We start from the raw sequence: 17,264 nt of genomic DNA, 5'->3' as shown, positions 1-17,264 counted from the left end.
TTGCTGGCGCATACGAACGAGCCAAAAAATTTCCATTTCCATTGTTCACCGTTACTTTTCCCCGTTTCCGACAAGATCTCACCACAACGCACGAGTTTTGTGGCAGACAATGGGACCATATCCACTTTTTTTTACAACGGAAAAGAAAATCAGGCAGAAGGTACAGGAAAAGAATTAGTTTTACTTTCTCGGACGATGGTATAGATTGCCGGGCTGCAGGCAAATGTTTGCAAAGTGGGTCGTTTTCTAATGGCAGTTTCCGATTTGGTGGTAGGACTGGGCGGAGGCGGGAGCGTTTAGCTTCGTTTCGTACCGCAGGTTATGGCCAGTTCTGGATGCTACATCTAGTGGGATGCGAAGCAAAAGGAACCCATCCACCATACGGTGCCGAAGACGATACTCGAATAATGAACTTGTTATCGTCGAAGGAAATGCTTTTCTTTGGAGTTGTCGTGTTGTTTATATTGCGATGTTTTGTTGTTCCTTTTTTTTTATTATCATGGTTGCCTGATGGCTACTATTTCAAGCCGTATGGTTGAACTCGTGCGTTCTTGGCACTAGATTCACGAAACTTCTGTGTTTTTTTATGTTGGTTTGCCGACCGCCTGTTGGTTGATAGCAGTCGCTGACGAGAATTGTTTATTTCGCAACTAATGAATGCAAATGAGTTTCACATGATTTTGAATAGTAATGTTTTTGGTGCACTCGGTTCGATATTTAGGTTTATTGGGTAAATGGGGTTTGCCATCGCAGAAAACCGATGAATTTAGACACAGGGCCAAAATAGAAAGATTTGCAAATATTTATTTTAATTATCGCATTAACAGTTGCCAAGTGTGCGCTGGAAGTGGTTCTAGGAAGTGATTCAGTGAAGAGGTAATTAATTTACTATGTTACGTAAATAAACGTAAAAACTAGCGCAGTTTTAGTCGATACAGATCGCTGCTATAGTTTTGTTCAGATAGAAAAAATGGAGACGCCTAATACTTTAATAAGAATTAAGCCAAAAATGGAGACGCCTAGTATTTTGTTCAGTATTGTATTGAAAAAGGCATTTCCATTCCCGTAATTTATGAAAAAATTAACAATTACGTACAGCACATTTGGTGTAAATTGAATGATAGAAAATTATACAAATAAACAGGAACAAATTTTACTCATAATCGCCAAGATTTGAAAAATGGAGACGCCTAATACTTTGATAAGTATTGTATACAATAATGCATTTCCCTTTTCGCTTATGTAATTTATGCAAATAACAAGTACAAGGTTTCGAACACACAGTGAAAATTGAATGAAAAAGAATTTAATAATAAAATGAACCAACTTAATACATAATCGCAAAGAATTGAAAAATGGAGGCGCCTAATACTGTGAAAAGTATTGTATAGAGGAATGCACTTTCGTCTCCATAATTTATTAAAACATACATTTAAGTACATCACATATAGTGCAAATTGATTGATACAAAATTAAATAATGAAATGGACCAACTTTACACAAAATCACAAAGATTTGATAAATGGAGACGCCAAGTACTTTGTTTGGTTTCGATGTATAACATTTGTTTTCGATTAAGATAAGAATTCGATTATTTCGATTCGTTCAAAATGTTACATAAACCATACAAAAAAAACTATAATATAGAAATTACAGAAATTTTAATGAAAATTTAATAATACAGAAATATTCACTTAAATGGAACAACTTTACACACATACATTAAAATCCTCGATTAATTGATTGTGGTTACAGCACGTTCCTGTCCGTACCGCACCACTAGCAGACCGTAAACAGGCTTCATTTCGTGGAAAAGGGTGCCGTTTGTATGTGTTTGTGAGTGTCATTAGTGTCGATAATTGACTCTGCATGTCACATTGACATCGATCCCAAGGGAGCAACATACGTGGTAGGGAAAGCATCGGTAATTATGGTAAAACAGATTTGCAAAACATATCAAATCCATTGGGATGCAAAAGTTTCCTGTGAGTTTCTCGTGAACATTATTTCGTGTCAGCTTTTGTGTGTGCGTTTTCGACCCAAAATCCAATTCCATTCAAATTAACTCAGCTCATTATAAATAGAGATACTAATTATGAATCTATCCCCAATCTCACAAAGACACTTTTTTGTTAATGTTTATAGTCAAACCTCAAATCTAAATTAAGCATATGGTAACTGTTACCGTTTTTTGTTGCTTTGCCACTTCTCATTCCAAACTTTCTGCAGGTCACATGAACAGAACGTTCACGTTGCTACAATAACGAATACTTGAAAAACTATTTTCCATGAGCAGCATTTAAGTTTAATTTCTTTTGCGTCCGCAAATCAACTTTCTCTTGCTGAAAAACTAAGTTCTACAAAAGACTTGGAGAGAGAGAGAGAGAAGATAATAAAAAAGCCACACAGGCCACAGGAAATATTTTGTGCTAGAAAAACAAACCTCTACTGCCGCGGGAAACTGCTTTGAGCGAGACATTAAACTGTTTGACGATCGAATCAAGGTTTCAGGAAAGAGAAATAAAAAAAGCACAAACGAGGGATCTTTTCTGCCTGTCACCTTCATTCAAAAGTATTCATAAAGGGGGTAGGAAAAACGACTGCTGTCACAGGACGAGACAGTTTTGTGGAGAGTTTTCTGTTTTGCGTACGCCAACGAGAGTAGCCTTTATTGTCGGTTTGTCACTTCTGCTCGAATAGTTTCGAGTTCAACTTGCAGTTTGGAGCAATAAATGGTGAGGAAAATAAATCGATTGGTATGAAACAATAACCTACAGTTTTATTGTTTTATCCATGTGAAGATATTTTATGAGTTGAACAACAAACCACACATGATCAGAGCGCAAATACTGTGAGCAGGTGATGGCTTCCGCCATCTTAAAGGTGTTTTTTCCTTAAACTCAATGGTAAAATGGTGCCGGAACATAATATCACAGATTCGTGGAACTTAAAGGACGAACTTCATTGTAGATGGTGCGAAAATTTTCACTAAAGTACGAACACCTGGGCATCGGTGAATCAACGCACGGTGGAGTACCACGTTTTGCAATAAGAGCTTTCAACCAACATGTGTGTGGTGTGGCCCTTGTATGGTGAACCGTTTGTTATCGGGAGTCTTCCAGTGGCCAAGCAAGGTGAAAAAAATAAGGTGAAAAAAATAAGGTGAAAAAAATCTTATGTTTAACTTTTAGTTTACACCGGGTCACAGCAAGGCAGCAGAATGGTAAAATTGAAAAGAGAATATCAGTGTGCCTGACCATATGCACGAAATTTTCATTTCGAACAGCGGTAATCAACAGCGGAAGTGGTTGTCTGTTTTGTTTTGCTGTTCTTGTGCTTTTTTTTTTAATCCAGCGCTTATGTTGAGGGAAAAGCACAAGGATTCGTTCGTAGGTGTTTGTACTTTTCATTCATTCGCTCTGTTCATTTGTTCGCCACACCGCCCTGGTGCGGTCGATTGCATTAACAAGGTGAAATACTTTTTTTTTGTTTCTTTTTTTGTTCATCCATTACACACTCGTTGTCTTGTTCGGAATATTGGGAACGAGTCGACCACATTTGCATAGCTATCGGTAACATTGGTGCACGTGAATATTTCATACAACGGATGGCGAGTGTGGTGAACGTGTTGTTTCTGATTTCATGTTTTTTTTTTTGGTTTCGTAGTTCACTGCCATGCTGTGAGCGTTGATTGTATGTTTTTTGCTGAATTTATGTATGGTTTTTTTTAGTACAATTATCATGTTAACTTGCCCGAGCTTTAGGCATGGGAGAGATGTGGGAAAAATAAATAAAATATTAATATTTTGATTCGCCGATTGCAACATTAGCGATTGGAGTTTAAGTAATGTACATTGATTAGTTTTCGATGGCAGTTTACATTTATACAGTGTGGTGAGTCGATAGAAATTGTTGTTTAATCCAATAAATTGATTTAGTATTTCCCAAGAAGAGAACTCATCGCGAATGTGCGAACGAATGGTCCCCAAAAAAAGGTTTAAGCCTCATTTAGAAGTCTCCTTTTAGCAAAACCAATTAGTTCTTAATGACAATAATTGTACACCGAAACAGCATTAACCATAGCTTTAACTTACCCCTTGGAATTAATGGAAGTTTTTTTTAATGCATTATCTACCCCTTTCTTGCTCACCGTTTGTTTAACATTTTCATAATCACCTACAACACGGTGTTCCCGTTTCGTATTTAACCACGTTTAAGCGAAGATCATGTACACATAATCGTGAAGCTTAATGCTTAAATTTGGCCACGAAAGTAAAAAGGGTTCCTGTTTTTCGCGTGTAAGGGTAGCACATATAAAACATTACTTACGCTCTTTTGTTGGGATACGAATTCGTGCTACGTCTAAAACAAACTGTAAAAAACATTATGCTTCGTCTGTTGGTACAAGCGAATACATATCCGCAGACTTCATCCACGAGGAGTAAAAGGTTAGAAAATAGTTGTAGAGTTTAGCATTAATTTAATAAGATTCATTTAGTCAATTGTGATGTTAGTTTTAATGGCACAAGCATGTACTCGTCCACCATCCACGGGTAATGGGTGGACATTTTGCACAGCAAAAGAAGGTGCTTTTGTGTGGGAATATAGAGCGCGAGCAGCGATAGACAGAGAGAGAGAGCGAGAGAGATCGAAAGATTTAGAAAGGATGTGTGAACAAGTGGCAAGAGACGAAACGATGTAAGAAACTTGTCTGTACAAACTGTCCAACAGTGTGGTAGTTACAATGCTGGACCGTGAGATGTAAAGATGCGACAGTGAGCTGAGACATAAGGTGTCATGTGAAGCTTATATAGAGTAGCCATAGAAGGCGTTAAAAAGATAGAGAGGAAGTAAGAGAGAGAGAGAGAGCAAAAGTGACAATAGGGAGCAAGAAGGAAGTAGATATTAACATATACATGACATTAAAGACAACAGACAACAAACATACACATTTATAGTGACTCATCAGGCGAGGAAAAATGAGTTTGGCTTACTTTTCCAAGTGCAACTAAGAACAAAAAAAAAAGTTTAAAGTAAGACAAACGACACGAAAAAATGATAAATGGTACACATCGAGTAAACGTATGACTTTGGTGAGATAACATGTTTTTGACGGAAAATGTTATTCAAGGTTTAGTTGATTATAAATTACTTATAATATTACTTATTATAAATTACAATCTCCAATTTAGAGATTTTTTGATTTTCGAAAGCTTGATCGATGCCCGAACGATCACCTGTCAGAAAATGACAGTTATGTTTATTTATTTTTCACGATTTTAAAGGTTAACGGATCCGTTAAGAATGTTTTTACGTGGGAAAGCTGTCAATATAACATAAATTTTATGAAATTGTTTAGAAAATCTTTAAAAAATATACATCAGGAACAGCGCTTTGTGTAAGGTGTGCTGTCCATTTTGTCGACAATTGGAAATGATTCAAAAAACGAAAAATTAATAAACTGACCCATCACATAAACCATGCTGGAATGGTTTTGAAAACGGATATGGCAAATTAAAAACAATTTTTGCTCATTATATCACCAGGTTGGAGCATCATGGAAGAATACCTTTTTGTGTGCTTGGCAAGCGTTAGTTTCATTTCCTTCCCCATTTAAGGCCAATGCTTACGGCAAGCGAGATTATAAACTCTGTATTTTGATGTGCATGTGTATGGGAGTAAGTTTTATTTCCTTTGTCACCCAGCTAAAGCCGCTTCATTATGATTTTGTAGCGCGTTTATAAGATAATTTTCCGTTTCCCGTGTTATAAAACCCTTCGCATTTACTGCCGCAGGCATCTGGCGTTGTTTCAGCGAAACCTGGTTGATGTGTTACTAATGAGTGGACGCGAACCGAAAAAAAAACCCTTCCAACAGTGTCCCATGGGCAACCTTTAGCACGTCAAGCGAACGGAGGAAAACGGGAAGTAAATTAAGAGCACAGGAAGCTTCATCAACGCTCGGGAAAGCACATTGTACAGAGTTTTTTTAAATAGTTTTGTTTGTTTGTTTGTTACAAAGGTGCAATAGCAGTAAGAATAAGCTTGGTGCAGTCAACAGTGAAACATCTCACTAGTGTATGATATAGTTGCTTTATTTAGTGAAGTGTGCAAAAAGTACTAAACAAAAGCATACGAAAAGAGTTTATTTATAGTTTGTTGTATTAATATTTAAAAGACAAAACAAATAAGGCATTTATTTAAATACATAAAAACCGATAGAAACAGGAATGATAATAAAATAATTGTTAGAAAATCAATAAATTACTTATATTAGTGTTTTTAAATAAAGGTAAAGAAATAAAGAATGGGAAAATTGTCCCTTTGTTGGTAAAGTGAATATTGTTTTTTTCTTTTTAAATACTAACACTACGTCAAGCGTGATCGATCGTCACCTTAGAGTGCGATCTGTAAATTTGTTTCTCTGTCTGGGTTTTCCGCCCCGTTCTTCCCAATCTTACACATACTTCTGAGAGGTTGTTTTCAAATGTAAACGTTACTGAATGTTGCTGGTACACTTTCGATACGGTGCAGTTATGATACACTCTCTATAAGAGGTTTTTTTTTGTTTTTTTTTTGTTAAACCTACACTAAATTCAACGCTACTTCACTAGCAAGATATGAGGAAGGGCCATGACATAAGTCGTGTTTTGTCGTTTTGCTTTAGCATTTCGAAAGCGAATTTTCATTGGTGATTGTAAATAGATCGCGACAGATATAGAAAAAAGTTACTCAAAAACCAAAACTACTTCAAGTGAAAGTACAGTGGACATAAGGGTGTGGAAAGGGGAAAGGACTGGAAATATGGAAAACGGAGAAGTGAATTTTGTTGATTAGAATTACATTTTCTATGATATAGTTTGGCTGAAATTGAGAAGCACAAAAAAACCAAAAGGAGAAAGGGAGAAGAGACGTGAGAAGAAGAAAATTAATACTAAAATATTTCGCTGGTGTTGGTTGGTATGATATGGTACGGATACAGTTGTATGAACTCTAGCGCATTGTGCGTGTTTTTTTTTTGGTTGGATTTGTGCAGGTGAAAAATGAACAGCGCATTATTTCGCATTATTATCTAAAAATGGAAATATTTATTGTAAAAAAGGGGTGGTGAAGGGAGATGGGGTGTTCAGTTGGGGTTAATGTTTTGACGGGAAATGGAGCTACAAAAAAAAGGATAAGAATGATGCGTTTTAAAATGGGTAGCATGGCAGTTAATATATTTTTAAAATATTAACTCGTAAAATATATGACCACGGTAGTTCCTTCGTAAATAAACGACAAAAAATGCTAAATTGTGTTATAAATTATTTTACAGCATGAAAGATGATTTAACTTTCACACACAAAAAATATCGTCCCCGTTGATAAAGCGTGTTTACTTCCCAACGCAGATTTATTTTCAAGTTAATGCAAATGCTGCCATTAAACGAAATCTCACAAACACGAATCGGGTGACGTAAAATCAATATTTTTCATCAAGTCTGATGGCACCAATAGCAGCAACAACAACGAAAAACTAAAAAAAACCTCACCCAAACTTCTAACTAAACACATCATCGAGCGTGTTTGAATATATTCGTGGTTTATTTGGAAAACCCCTTTCAAAGGTCGTTTGGTGTTTTCACGCTTTTTTCGCAGTCAGCGTCGATTAATGCTGATGGCTTATCGGCCTCTTCCGAGGGGGTAGGTTGGCAAAAGGGACGGTAGGGCAAAAAGAAAAAAAATTATGACCAAAGTATCCTTACGCAACGGTTAAACAAAGCAGTAGCAAAGCACACCGACAAAAATCATCAACGTCGACCGGGTCGTTTGCTGGTCAATGGATAATGATTTTTCGAGGGCTTTCTAACGACCCCTTTACACCGACCGGATCTGGGGCTTTCGATTAATGGCCAAGAGTACGTGTGGTTTTTGTTTTTGCTGTTGTTGTTGCTGCTGGTACACCTATATTGATTTTTGTTCCGAGGGTGTGAGAGTGGTGTGATTCGTGAGCATCTGCGACGATTGCGTGTTGGTTGGACGCTACCAAAAAAACCCTCGTTTTGCGGAAAGGTACGCATCGAAAGGTAAATATAAATTCCTCAACACATGCTTAATGTACAGCATTTCAACCTGCTATTACTTTCGAGTGCAAACGTTGCTGGACTTTCGACATTTATTTCAACTTCATTCAAAGTGGTTTGTTTTTTATCACAGCCGCTAGCCTATTCGTTCGATTGCGTGCCCGCGTACGGAGATATGTATGAAAGTGTGGGTAAAACAAATACGAAAAAAAGGGACCACTTTGCTGAGGTGGAAAAAGGAACAAAAAAGGACCGCAAAGAAAACGTGCTGACGAAGTGTCACTAGCGGCAATGTGTGATGATAGCAGCACGGGCGCTTGATCACGTGATCGTTGTTGACGTGGCCAATCAAGTCGTTCGTTTAGGTTGATTAAACTTTTTGTGCGATTGGCATGCTTTCAGTGGTTGAGGTGTTACGCAAACCCATTTTCGTTAGTTGTTTTGTTTTTTTTTGTTTAATTTTATATGTTTTATCTAGAAAAATTTAAAAAAGATAAATAAAAAAAAATTAAGAATCAGTTTTTTAAAAGATTAAAACACAAAATTACATTAATACTATTAGAACAACAAACAAATAAAAAAAACGAGAGCCCAATCGTTATCCAATCAATACATTCAACACATCAAGACAAAAGAAAGAACACTGAAAACATCTAATGCACAGTACACATTAAAAGTTTCGCAGAGCACACGCAGAGCACGTGAAGTTGAAGCATAGTTACAGTATGGCGACGAAAATAGTAAAAAAACAACAACAACAACGAAAAAAAATGTGGCAAAACAATGAGTGAAAATAGAAGGTAAAAATACTGCGTGAAGGAAAGGAAGGAGCGAGTGAGAAGGCTGGTGAGTTTTGTTTACCTAAAGCGAATACGAATACGAGCGAGCGAGAGAGCGAGCAATTTGTGTGTAGGTGGTGTGGGTGTGTGTGTGTGTGTTCAGTGCAAATAGTGAAATAAGGGTAGCGCTTACAGAGAGATAGAGAGAGAGAGAGGGACAGACATATATAGAGTGATAGTGAGTAAGAGATTAAAAAGAGATTAAAAAGGATAATAGAGCGAGAGGGATAAAGAGCGACAGAGGAAGAATAGCTTGTTGATACATTTATTGGTTGGTTGTTTTTTTTTTTCGTTTGATAATGTAATGGTTAGAGTTAGTTTTTTATTAATAAAATTAAATGAAAATCATACCCAAGATACTGGTGGGAATGGTGGATACGGTGGAATTTCTTTGGTTGCAACATTGCTTGGTATCTCACCCTTTCCTTTCTTCAAACGTGATACACGTTGCTTTGATCTTAGCATCAAAGCCGCCTGCATTTTGATTTTTTATATTCTTGTTTCGTTTCCTCTATTAAAAAAAGTGAGTTTGAACTACTCGGTTGTCTTCCTTTCTGCTACTTTCTGCTTTCTTTTTTTTCTCCTCGTTCTTCGTTTTTGTTTTCTTCTCTCTCTCTTGGGGGTTTTGCAAGTTTTTTTTGCAAGATCTCCTATATCTGCTCAGTAGAAGATGTCCCGATTCTTTGCATATACGATGTTTTGTAGAAAGTGTTACGCGTGTGTGTGTGTGGGTGTATGGTGTGTCGTAGTAAGTGTTGGTGGTGTGTTTTAGTTTTTCTTTTCACTGTTTTACTATCTGCTTTACTTTCTCTTGTAAGAATAACTTGAAATTTGCGCTTGCTTTGTTTGTTCCGTTTTGTTTTCGGTTTTTCTTTTAAACTTTCTCCTTTCCTCTACCAGTAACTTACACCTTTACACACTTTGCTTTACTTGTATAAAAAATAGATTCCTCCTTCCCTCTAGTTTCCTTGTTTGGTGTGAGTTGGTGTATGTATATGTGTGCGTGTGTGAGAGGAGTGTTTTGTTTCCGTTTGGTTTTCCTCTTCTCTTCTTATCTTTTGTTTTTCTGTGTTCTCTTCTCTTATTAACAAATATTGATTACTAGCGGTTCAGTGGTGGTATTTCATGTTCTAGATTCCATTGATGGCGATTGTTTCATTAATTCCTTATCGTGTTCGAATGGTTGGTTCGATGTTTCCAAAAAAAACAGTTCCGTTCAGTAATCGTGCATTTTCCATCTTTTCATTCAATTCGTTTCGTACAAATTCCGACTGATGCTTGGCGGCGGTGATTAGGATAAAAGACAGTTCCCGAACCGGTAAACCGCGAATTAGCGAACCCGACCGAACCGGGCAACGCGACCCGAAATGTAGCGAACCGTCGTTAAAACCGTCGATACAAGGATATATCGGACGTTCCGTATCCTTTGCTTTGCAAACCATTGAAGAGATTATTCCATGCTCCTTTGTTGGTGTTGTTTGCTGTTATACTCTGGCTGCTGTTGTTTCTTTCCGAAGATCGACTAGAACGATCCTCGATACTGCTCCGTTACCGTTGGCACCGTTGACCGTTGATTTTTTTTTTTCTTCTTCTTTTGATTCGATATTTCTTTTCAGGCACTCGTCGCTCACTAGCCGGCGTTTACCACACGTATCGCATTCGCATATACTTTTATGTACACGAAACGATAATGAAAACACACGCACGCACGACTACGCCGCGCGTTACAAACACATACACAGATACACGGAACGGAAATGAACTCACACACACACAAACGCGCGCACACGCGACACAGCACCCGGGAGTAAGGGGGGAAATACTTTTCCGTTAACTTTTAGCTTGCTCGCTGCTCACACGTACGTGTCACTAAGGCGTTGCTCACCACCGGAGGAGCCCGGACGGCTCCTCGTGTTCTATTAGTCCGCTTGCACCCACGGCACACTAGCACTGTCGCACTGTCGCTATCGTCGTCACCTTCTTCCGCCTCGTCTGCCTCTGCTGCGTCACCGACGGCTTCTTCTTCGCGGCTTCTTGTTTGAATGGCGTTTAATGTCGCTAGGGTTATCATTATCACTGGCGCTTTGCTTTAATTGACACCGGCTCGTAGGTAGAGGATAGATAGATAAGACCGATAAAACGAAAGCGATTGAAAGGCGAAGAAGAAGAGGTGCGAAAAACGTGCTGGAAACTCGAACCGCAACTCCGGAAATGGAGGATCCACACGCGTCGGTGACAATCTGTGACAGATTGGTACGCGATCCTTTGCTTTGGCGGGGTAATCTTACCACCATACACTGCGGCTTTCATCACTCGGTGCGTTGCGTAGCATTGTCGAAACGGAAACGAAAAACACTCAACACAACACTCGGACCCTCGGGGACACCTATGTACAGAGAGAAGCTGACCGTCGTGCTATACGCCCGCTCGTTTCGGCAGTGTGAACGTGCCCTTGTCGTTCAGGGTAGCTGTATATGTGTGGATGGGTGTGTGTGTGTGTAGCAGCACACTTTGAGGGCAGCTCGAAAGCTACCGGAACAGCATCAGCATATTTGTTCTTGTTTCCTACCAACGGCACAATTCATAGAATCACATTTTACGCATCTTCTCCCTTTTATTTGTTGGGCATTTTTTTTTGCAATTACCTTATTGCCGTTTTAGTGGTTCACCTTTTTCCGCATGTTGATCGTGTGGTGCGGAAATTCGTACAGAAAGGTGAACTTTAGCACTTGCTTTGCTTTGATCATTTTTGATACTTTTATTGTCACTTTGAGCCGATTTGAGCACTAGCGATTGATTATGTCTGGTGACCGTTTTTCTGCGATAAGAATTAAGTTGTTATGAAACAAAAATGGCGTAATAACATTCCGGTTTGACAGTATTGAAGAGAGAAAGCTTTTAGGGAATGAGGCCTTCAATGGTTTTAACTCGCTTAACTTCTATGTTTTTTTTTAAATTAATTTTTAGTTATTATGGAAAGGTTTATATATTGTTTTCCTACGGGTTGTATGCAAAAAGATCTTTGCAATAAAAATGGTGAATTTTATTTCCTGGAATAGAAAAGCACCGTATGAAAAGTTACGTGTGAAAAGAAGTCTAAGTGATTAAATGCAGCGGAATGCTGTTGGGAAACATTGAAGCAAATAATTTACAACACCCCACGTTACGACACAATCTTAATGATTCATTCAGGCTGTACAGAAGGAAGGAAAACCAAAAACTTTTCCACCGAAATGGGTCAAAGTCAAGGATAGTTGTGCATAGTTTTCGCCACGGCGCATTCCTTTTGCGCCAACACAAACAGATCGATGGCCAAACCAAGAACATAGAATGCCAGCAACTAATGAAACAAAGAAGTTACCAGTTTAATCGGTGCCAATGTAATCTGATTACTGTTTAGAAAATCCAATTAAACTTTTTAATATCCTTTGCTCGGTTGGGAGCAAAACAAACGCCAAACGATTTGATACTTTGGTTGTTTGTGAGCGTTACAAATAGGGTTTCGTTTGCGACCGATAGCAAACAGTTCTTTGCTGTGGTGGAAGTGATGGTCTCCGACAAAGCAGGAGCAAAAATTACCTTCGCCAGGCAATGTGGCTTATTTTAATGTCAAACACCGGGCGCCTCCATTAGGTATTTTACACGGTACTGGGCGGCTCCATCGATAAAATCATTTGTTGGCGAACTAGTGTTTTGTGTAATTAACCTTATTTTATTGAATTATCTGTTAACTGGAGTTGGGCGTGAGTTATAAAATAGGAAAAAAGCAATAAATAAAAAATAATGTTTCTTTAATTGGTGTTATACTTTGAAGTAAGTATTTAGTTTTACAAGACTAAGGTGGTAGACACACTTAATCAACCCTAGAAGAACACATCGTAATCTGCTCGTTTTACAGATCCTGTGTTTATCTCGAAACATCAAACGCTCAATGTATTCTTGCAGAACAAATTTCCTTTTCGAAAAATCAAACCTCATCTAACGAGGTGACATGAAATCGGACCCAGCAACCATTTCATCGCCTTGCCAAAATCTGCTGACCCATGAAATAAAGTACCAAGTCTTTGTTCCTTCCCGTTTGCGAATACGAAAGAGTTGGCTTGGTGGGAAATGTTTGATGAAGCACTCGGTGTGTTGTTGTGTGCCAGCTCAGTAGTTTTGTTGCTTTTTTGTTCCTTGCTGCATGTTGCAGTTTTCTTCCCATATGAACCGTCCAGCACCGTATAGAGCGACTGGTAAGGGCAAAGGTGCTGCATCCGGTCTTGGGATAGGTTCCCAATTTTTGCCACCATTTGCGAAACAGAAAATCGAAACTCGGTTGAAACGTGACTAGCTTGCGTACTCGGTGCACGATTCTCCAGGAATCCTTGGAGTTGTGGCGAAGACGGCGACGATGATGATGACGATGTTGATGATGAAAATGATAACAGATTGACGACAGTGGTTAGTGTTGGACCATTACCAAGGAGTTGACTCGCGTGTACCTGGTACTCTGGTAGTTTGAGGTAAGAAAATGAAAAAGCATTGCATTGCAAACGTAGCACTGAGAATGAGGGAAACAATCATGTACGAACAAGGCAACTAGATACGAGATACGTTCAGGTCGGGCTGGGTTTGCTATGTCAGCAAAAATCGAACGTTCGAAAGGAAATGAAGTGTTTCGAGCCTGATGGTGTAAATCGGACTTCTGTGGACCGGGAACCGATAGTGTTGAAAATTTATATTTCCCATTTTCCAGTTTTAGGCTACTCAGCTTTGTGTCGGTAGGGGACAGTTTCAACCCGCTGTGAACGACCAGCACCAGTTGCAAACCATGGGCAAAGGTGACATTGAGCTTAATTCTATAAATATTTACAAGAGTGTGAACGAAACCGACCGAGACCGGGCTCGGGAAGGTCCTTATTGGTAAAAGCTTATAATCTCGGCTTTGTTGGGAGCAGCTTGGAAGCAGCAATCTCAAGAGACCGTACCACGCAAATGGGTAAATTGTAAATTGAGATTTAGATGTAACTAGGGAAGGGAACAAGCCTTCACCATCATACAGAAGGAATGGAAAATAACGAAAGGTTCAACCGTGTACAATAATGCTTGTTAAAGCGTTCAGAGAATTTGTCGTAAAAGTTCATTCTGGCAATGCTTTTTAAAAGATCCTTTTCGGTATTGAACAGGTGACCTGGGATTTGTTATCATTAGAAATTGAATGTAGTCTGCGGGATAGTTTAGATTAGTGTCATTACTTTCAATTAAAATTACTTTAACAAAATAACAATTACTATGTAACAAAATAAATTAAATACTTTGGGAAAAAGATTCCGTACTTTATTTTTTATTTTATCCGTATTTTTAATGATAATATAATACTTTCCACGATATAAGTCTATTACCCCATAAAAGATTTTGTCCTAGAAAAAATGTGTTAAGCTTTCAAATGCTAAACATGCGTATCTTCATATGCTTTACATTCACATCCCATCATATCCTTTGCCGGTGTTTCACTAATCCTCATTTGAGCTGTGTTCACTATTGTCCCGTCGGCACCAATACACGGCCGTACAAAGAGCGTGGTAAATGTTGACAACCGGTTCAAAAATAGTTTGAAATACCACATTCTGATGCTTTCCACCAGTCGGTGGATGTGTGCCCGTGCAAGTGATGTCACGGAATGGTGACTAACGGAGTTTTCACACCAGGCACCAGGCGCCTCCATCTTGTACGGGAAGTACACCCGTACTAACCGAAACCATACCGAGGGAGCAAGATAACGGACAAAAATAACCAAAAAAAAAAGGAACTGAATTTATCATCTTCTACACACGCGGCTTGGATTCTGGATGGCACCTCCATTGGCCGTAAGTGGCTCGAAGTCAGTAAGCCAAAAAATGATAAATTGCATTGTGCGCCACAATGAGGGCACGGGATGGAACACAGCGTGTGTGGCTAGAAAAACAGTTTGTTTACAACGCTTCGTCCTCATGGTAAGCTTGTTTGCGCATTTAAGGATCCTCGTACCGGTGGGATCTAACCGGTGAAGAGGATATTTAAACCACGAACACTGCGAAATACCAACTGGTGCCAAGGATAATGTCGGAAGAATCATTTGTTTGCACCGTGCTCGGTTGTAAGATAGTTAGGAAAACCCGGATCCCCTTTGTCAAACTTCCGCCGTACACTATTCCGCTCGGACATTGGACCATCGTGCCAGACAATTCTTTCGAGCACCCCGTAGCAACGAGTTAGCTGATGGGCCAAATTGAAACAGTGCCGGGGTGAAAATCCGTCCGTTTGTTGAAACAAGTTGGATATAAGTTAAAGTAACAAACACTCGCACGATCCCTGGTGTTTTCATAGAGACCGAGGCCATTGCTGGGCTGGGCTGGGCGATCAAGAGGTATAGGGATTTGTGCAAATATCCAAGCAAACAACCGAACAAACAGCATTCGCACAGGTTGCTAAAGGGAAATCCTTCTGGCGCTCTGGTCCGTAATTTATGCCTTCATGTCCGGTAATGTTTACCTGATCAGAAGTATTAGTTAGAAAGATGTACCGTCGTTGTTAGGAAAATTTGTGGGTAAACAAATTGTTTGTTTTCGGTTGTTTTCAAATCGCTCGTTGCTTGAAACAACAATATACAAAAAATAATCAATGTTATACATCTTTCTTTGTGGTACTTGAATAATAAGAAATTCCGCAGATATTTGTTTTCAAAACACAATGAAAAACTTATTAAGCTAATTTTATAATCTTCAAAGTTCCGGCATAGTTTTTACATAAACATTTCATAGCATTGGAAATTCCCCGATGCATATTTTAGTTTGGAAAATCAAGAAATGATAGAATAAAACTTGATATAGAAAAAAACCCTAACCTAATTATGCTCTTCTTAGCTTCATGAAAGACAAGCTGATGGGTATGAATTATGATCGTCAAAGTTCGCTCATTTTCCTCTTCCGACGCAAAACTAATTTCCATTCTATGTTGTACTTCAGCTCAAACCATCTGCCAAAAACTTTCATAATATTGATTCTTGCTCGTTCGTTTGCTCTCTTCGCATAATCGATGCAAACGGAAAAAAACACAAACATCTTTTCTTTCATGGTTTTGTTTTTGCACTCAAACTGACAACACTAATACTGATGCTACACTCGTATGGATAGTTTGTTTGTGATAAAGCATTCCCTGTGCAGGCAAATAGGGATATCGTTTTTTTTTTCTTTTTAATGTAACCTGATTTATACACCTACAATGTTTCAAATCGGATTGGATTTTGCTAAAAGAATACGATTTTATGTTGGGCCGTGGGAAAATAAGAGAGGAAAAATGTAAAATATCCCTATGCACCACGTGGGGATGCATTAATCCTAATGAAAATGGTTGTTACATTATCGATTGCCGATGGGCAGAGTTAACGAATACTTGGTACGCCGTGCTGAAGAAACGGGGTTGTGATTTGGCACGGCTCTATCGGTAGTGCAGAAGGCGAAAACTAATCTCACTAATGTCTTTTTTTCTGATGCTGCTAGTGGCGTTGTCGGAGTGCTCTACGGGATTCATTAGATTTTTGGGATGTTGGATATCAATGATACCGTACCCGTGGACGAAGGAAGATCTCGAATTTAATATAATCACTGCTGACGGTGGAGCCGTTTGCTAAACTTTCATCCGTAATCGGTACAGCAACAGATCTCAGCCGAGGGGATCTGCAATCTCCAGCGTAGGCTCTTTGGTTTATCTGTGCGGGCTGACTTAATTAAAGGGGATTCGACTGGTCTGCTAACGGAATCGCATCGGAAAACTTCACAGTAGGATACGAAGAAAGAAGTTAACATGTTTCAGCTACTTGAATACGATGGTTATAGATGTCGTTTATCCGGGGTATTAGTAGAATCTTTGGATTTTTTTTGGGGAGAAGATAATGATACTTGAAAGGTCTTACATGTTGCTTTTCAGTTGAGTTTAGCTATATTTACGATTGAAGGTCAAATCATGAGATTATAGATTTTTTTACCGACAAGTGTGTAAAATTTATAATAAACTGAACAATGATAGTTCAACTATTAATAGTGAGAATAAACAAATATTTTTTTGTTCTATTTATATTTTTCATTTCAATAAATTCGTTTCTGTAACGATCTTGAAATAAACGAACCTAGGTTATCTTTCAAAAAAACTCAAAGAGTATGATCAACTCGAAACTATGCACACAACTATTAAAATAAACATAAGCCAAAAGTATTTTAAAAGTATTTAAATCATTTGTTAAAGGTAAAACTGTCTGCCCATGGTTTTAGTGGCACAAAACACTAGAACATTAATCAAACTCAAACCGACTATCCATCTGTAGGTCGGTTTAACGGGAACAACTAG

At 38.5% G+C, this 17,264-nt stretch overlaps 1 protein-coding gene and 1 long non-coding RNA gene across 3 annotated transcripts in view; both read right to left on the bottom strand.

The window, feature by feature from the left end:
- The window catches only part of LOC125764467 (uncharacterized), a 167,191-nt gene that overhangs the window by 34,448 nt on the left and 115,479 nt on the right, over nt 1-17,264 (bottom strand). The window lies entirely within an intron of this gene.
- On the bottom strand, nt 6,361-9,353 carry LOC125764579 (uncharacterized). The gene is made up of 2 exons (XR_007418473.1): nt 9,252-9,353; nt 6,361-6,863 (listed from the first exon to the last, which is right to left on the bottom strand). It is a non-coding gene; the product is annotated as an uncharacterized LOC125764579 (long non-coding RNA).

The sequence above is a fragment of the Anopheles funestus genome, chromosome 2RL, assembly GCF_943734845.2.
Source record: "Anopheles funestus chromosome 2RL, idAnoFuneDA-416_04, whole genome shotgun sequence".
NCBI lineage: Eukaryota > Metazoa > Arthropoda > Insecta > Diptera > Culicidae > Anopheles > Anopheles funestus.
This window is presented reverse-complemented; position numbering and strand designations above follow the sequence as displayed.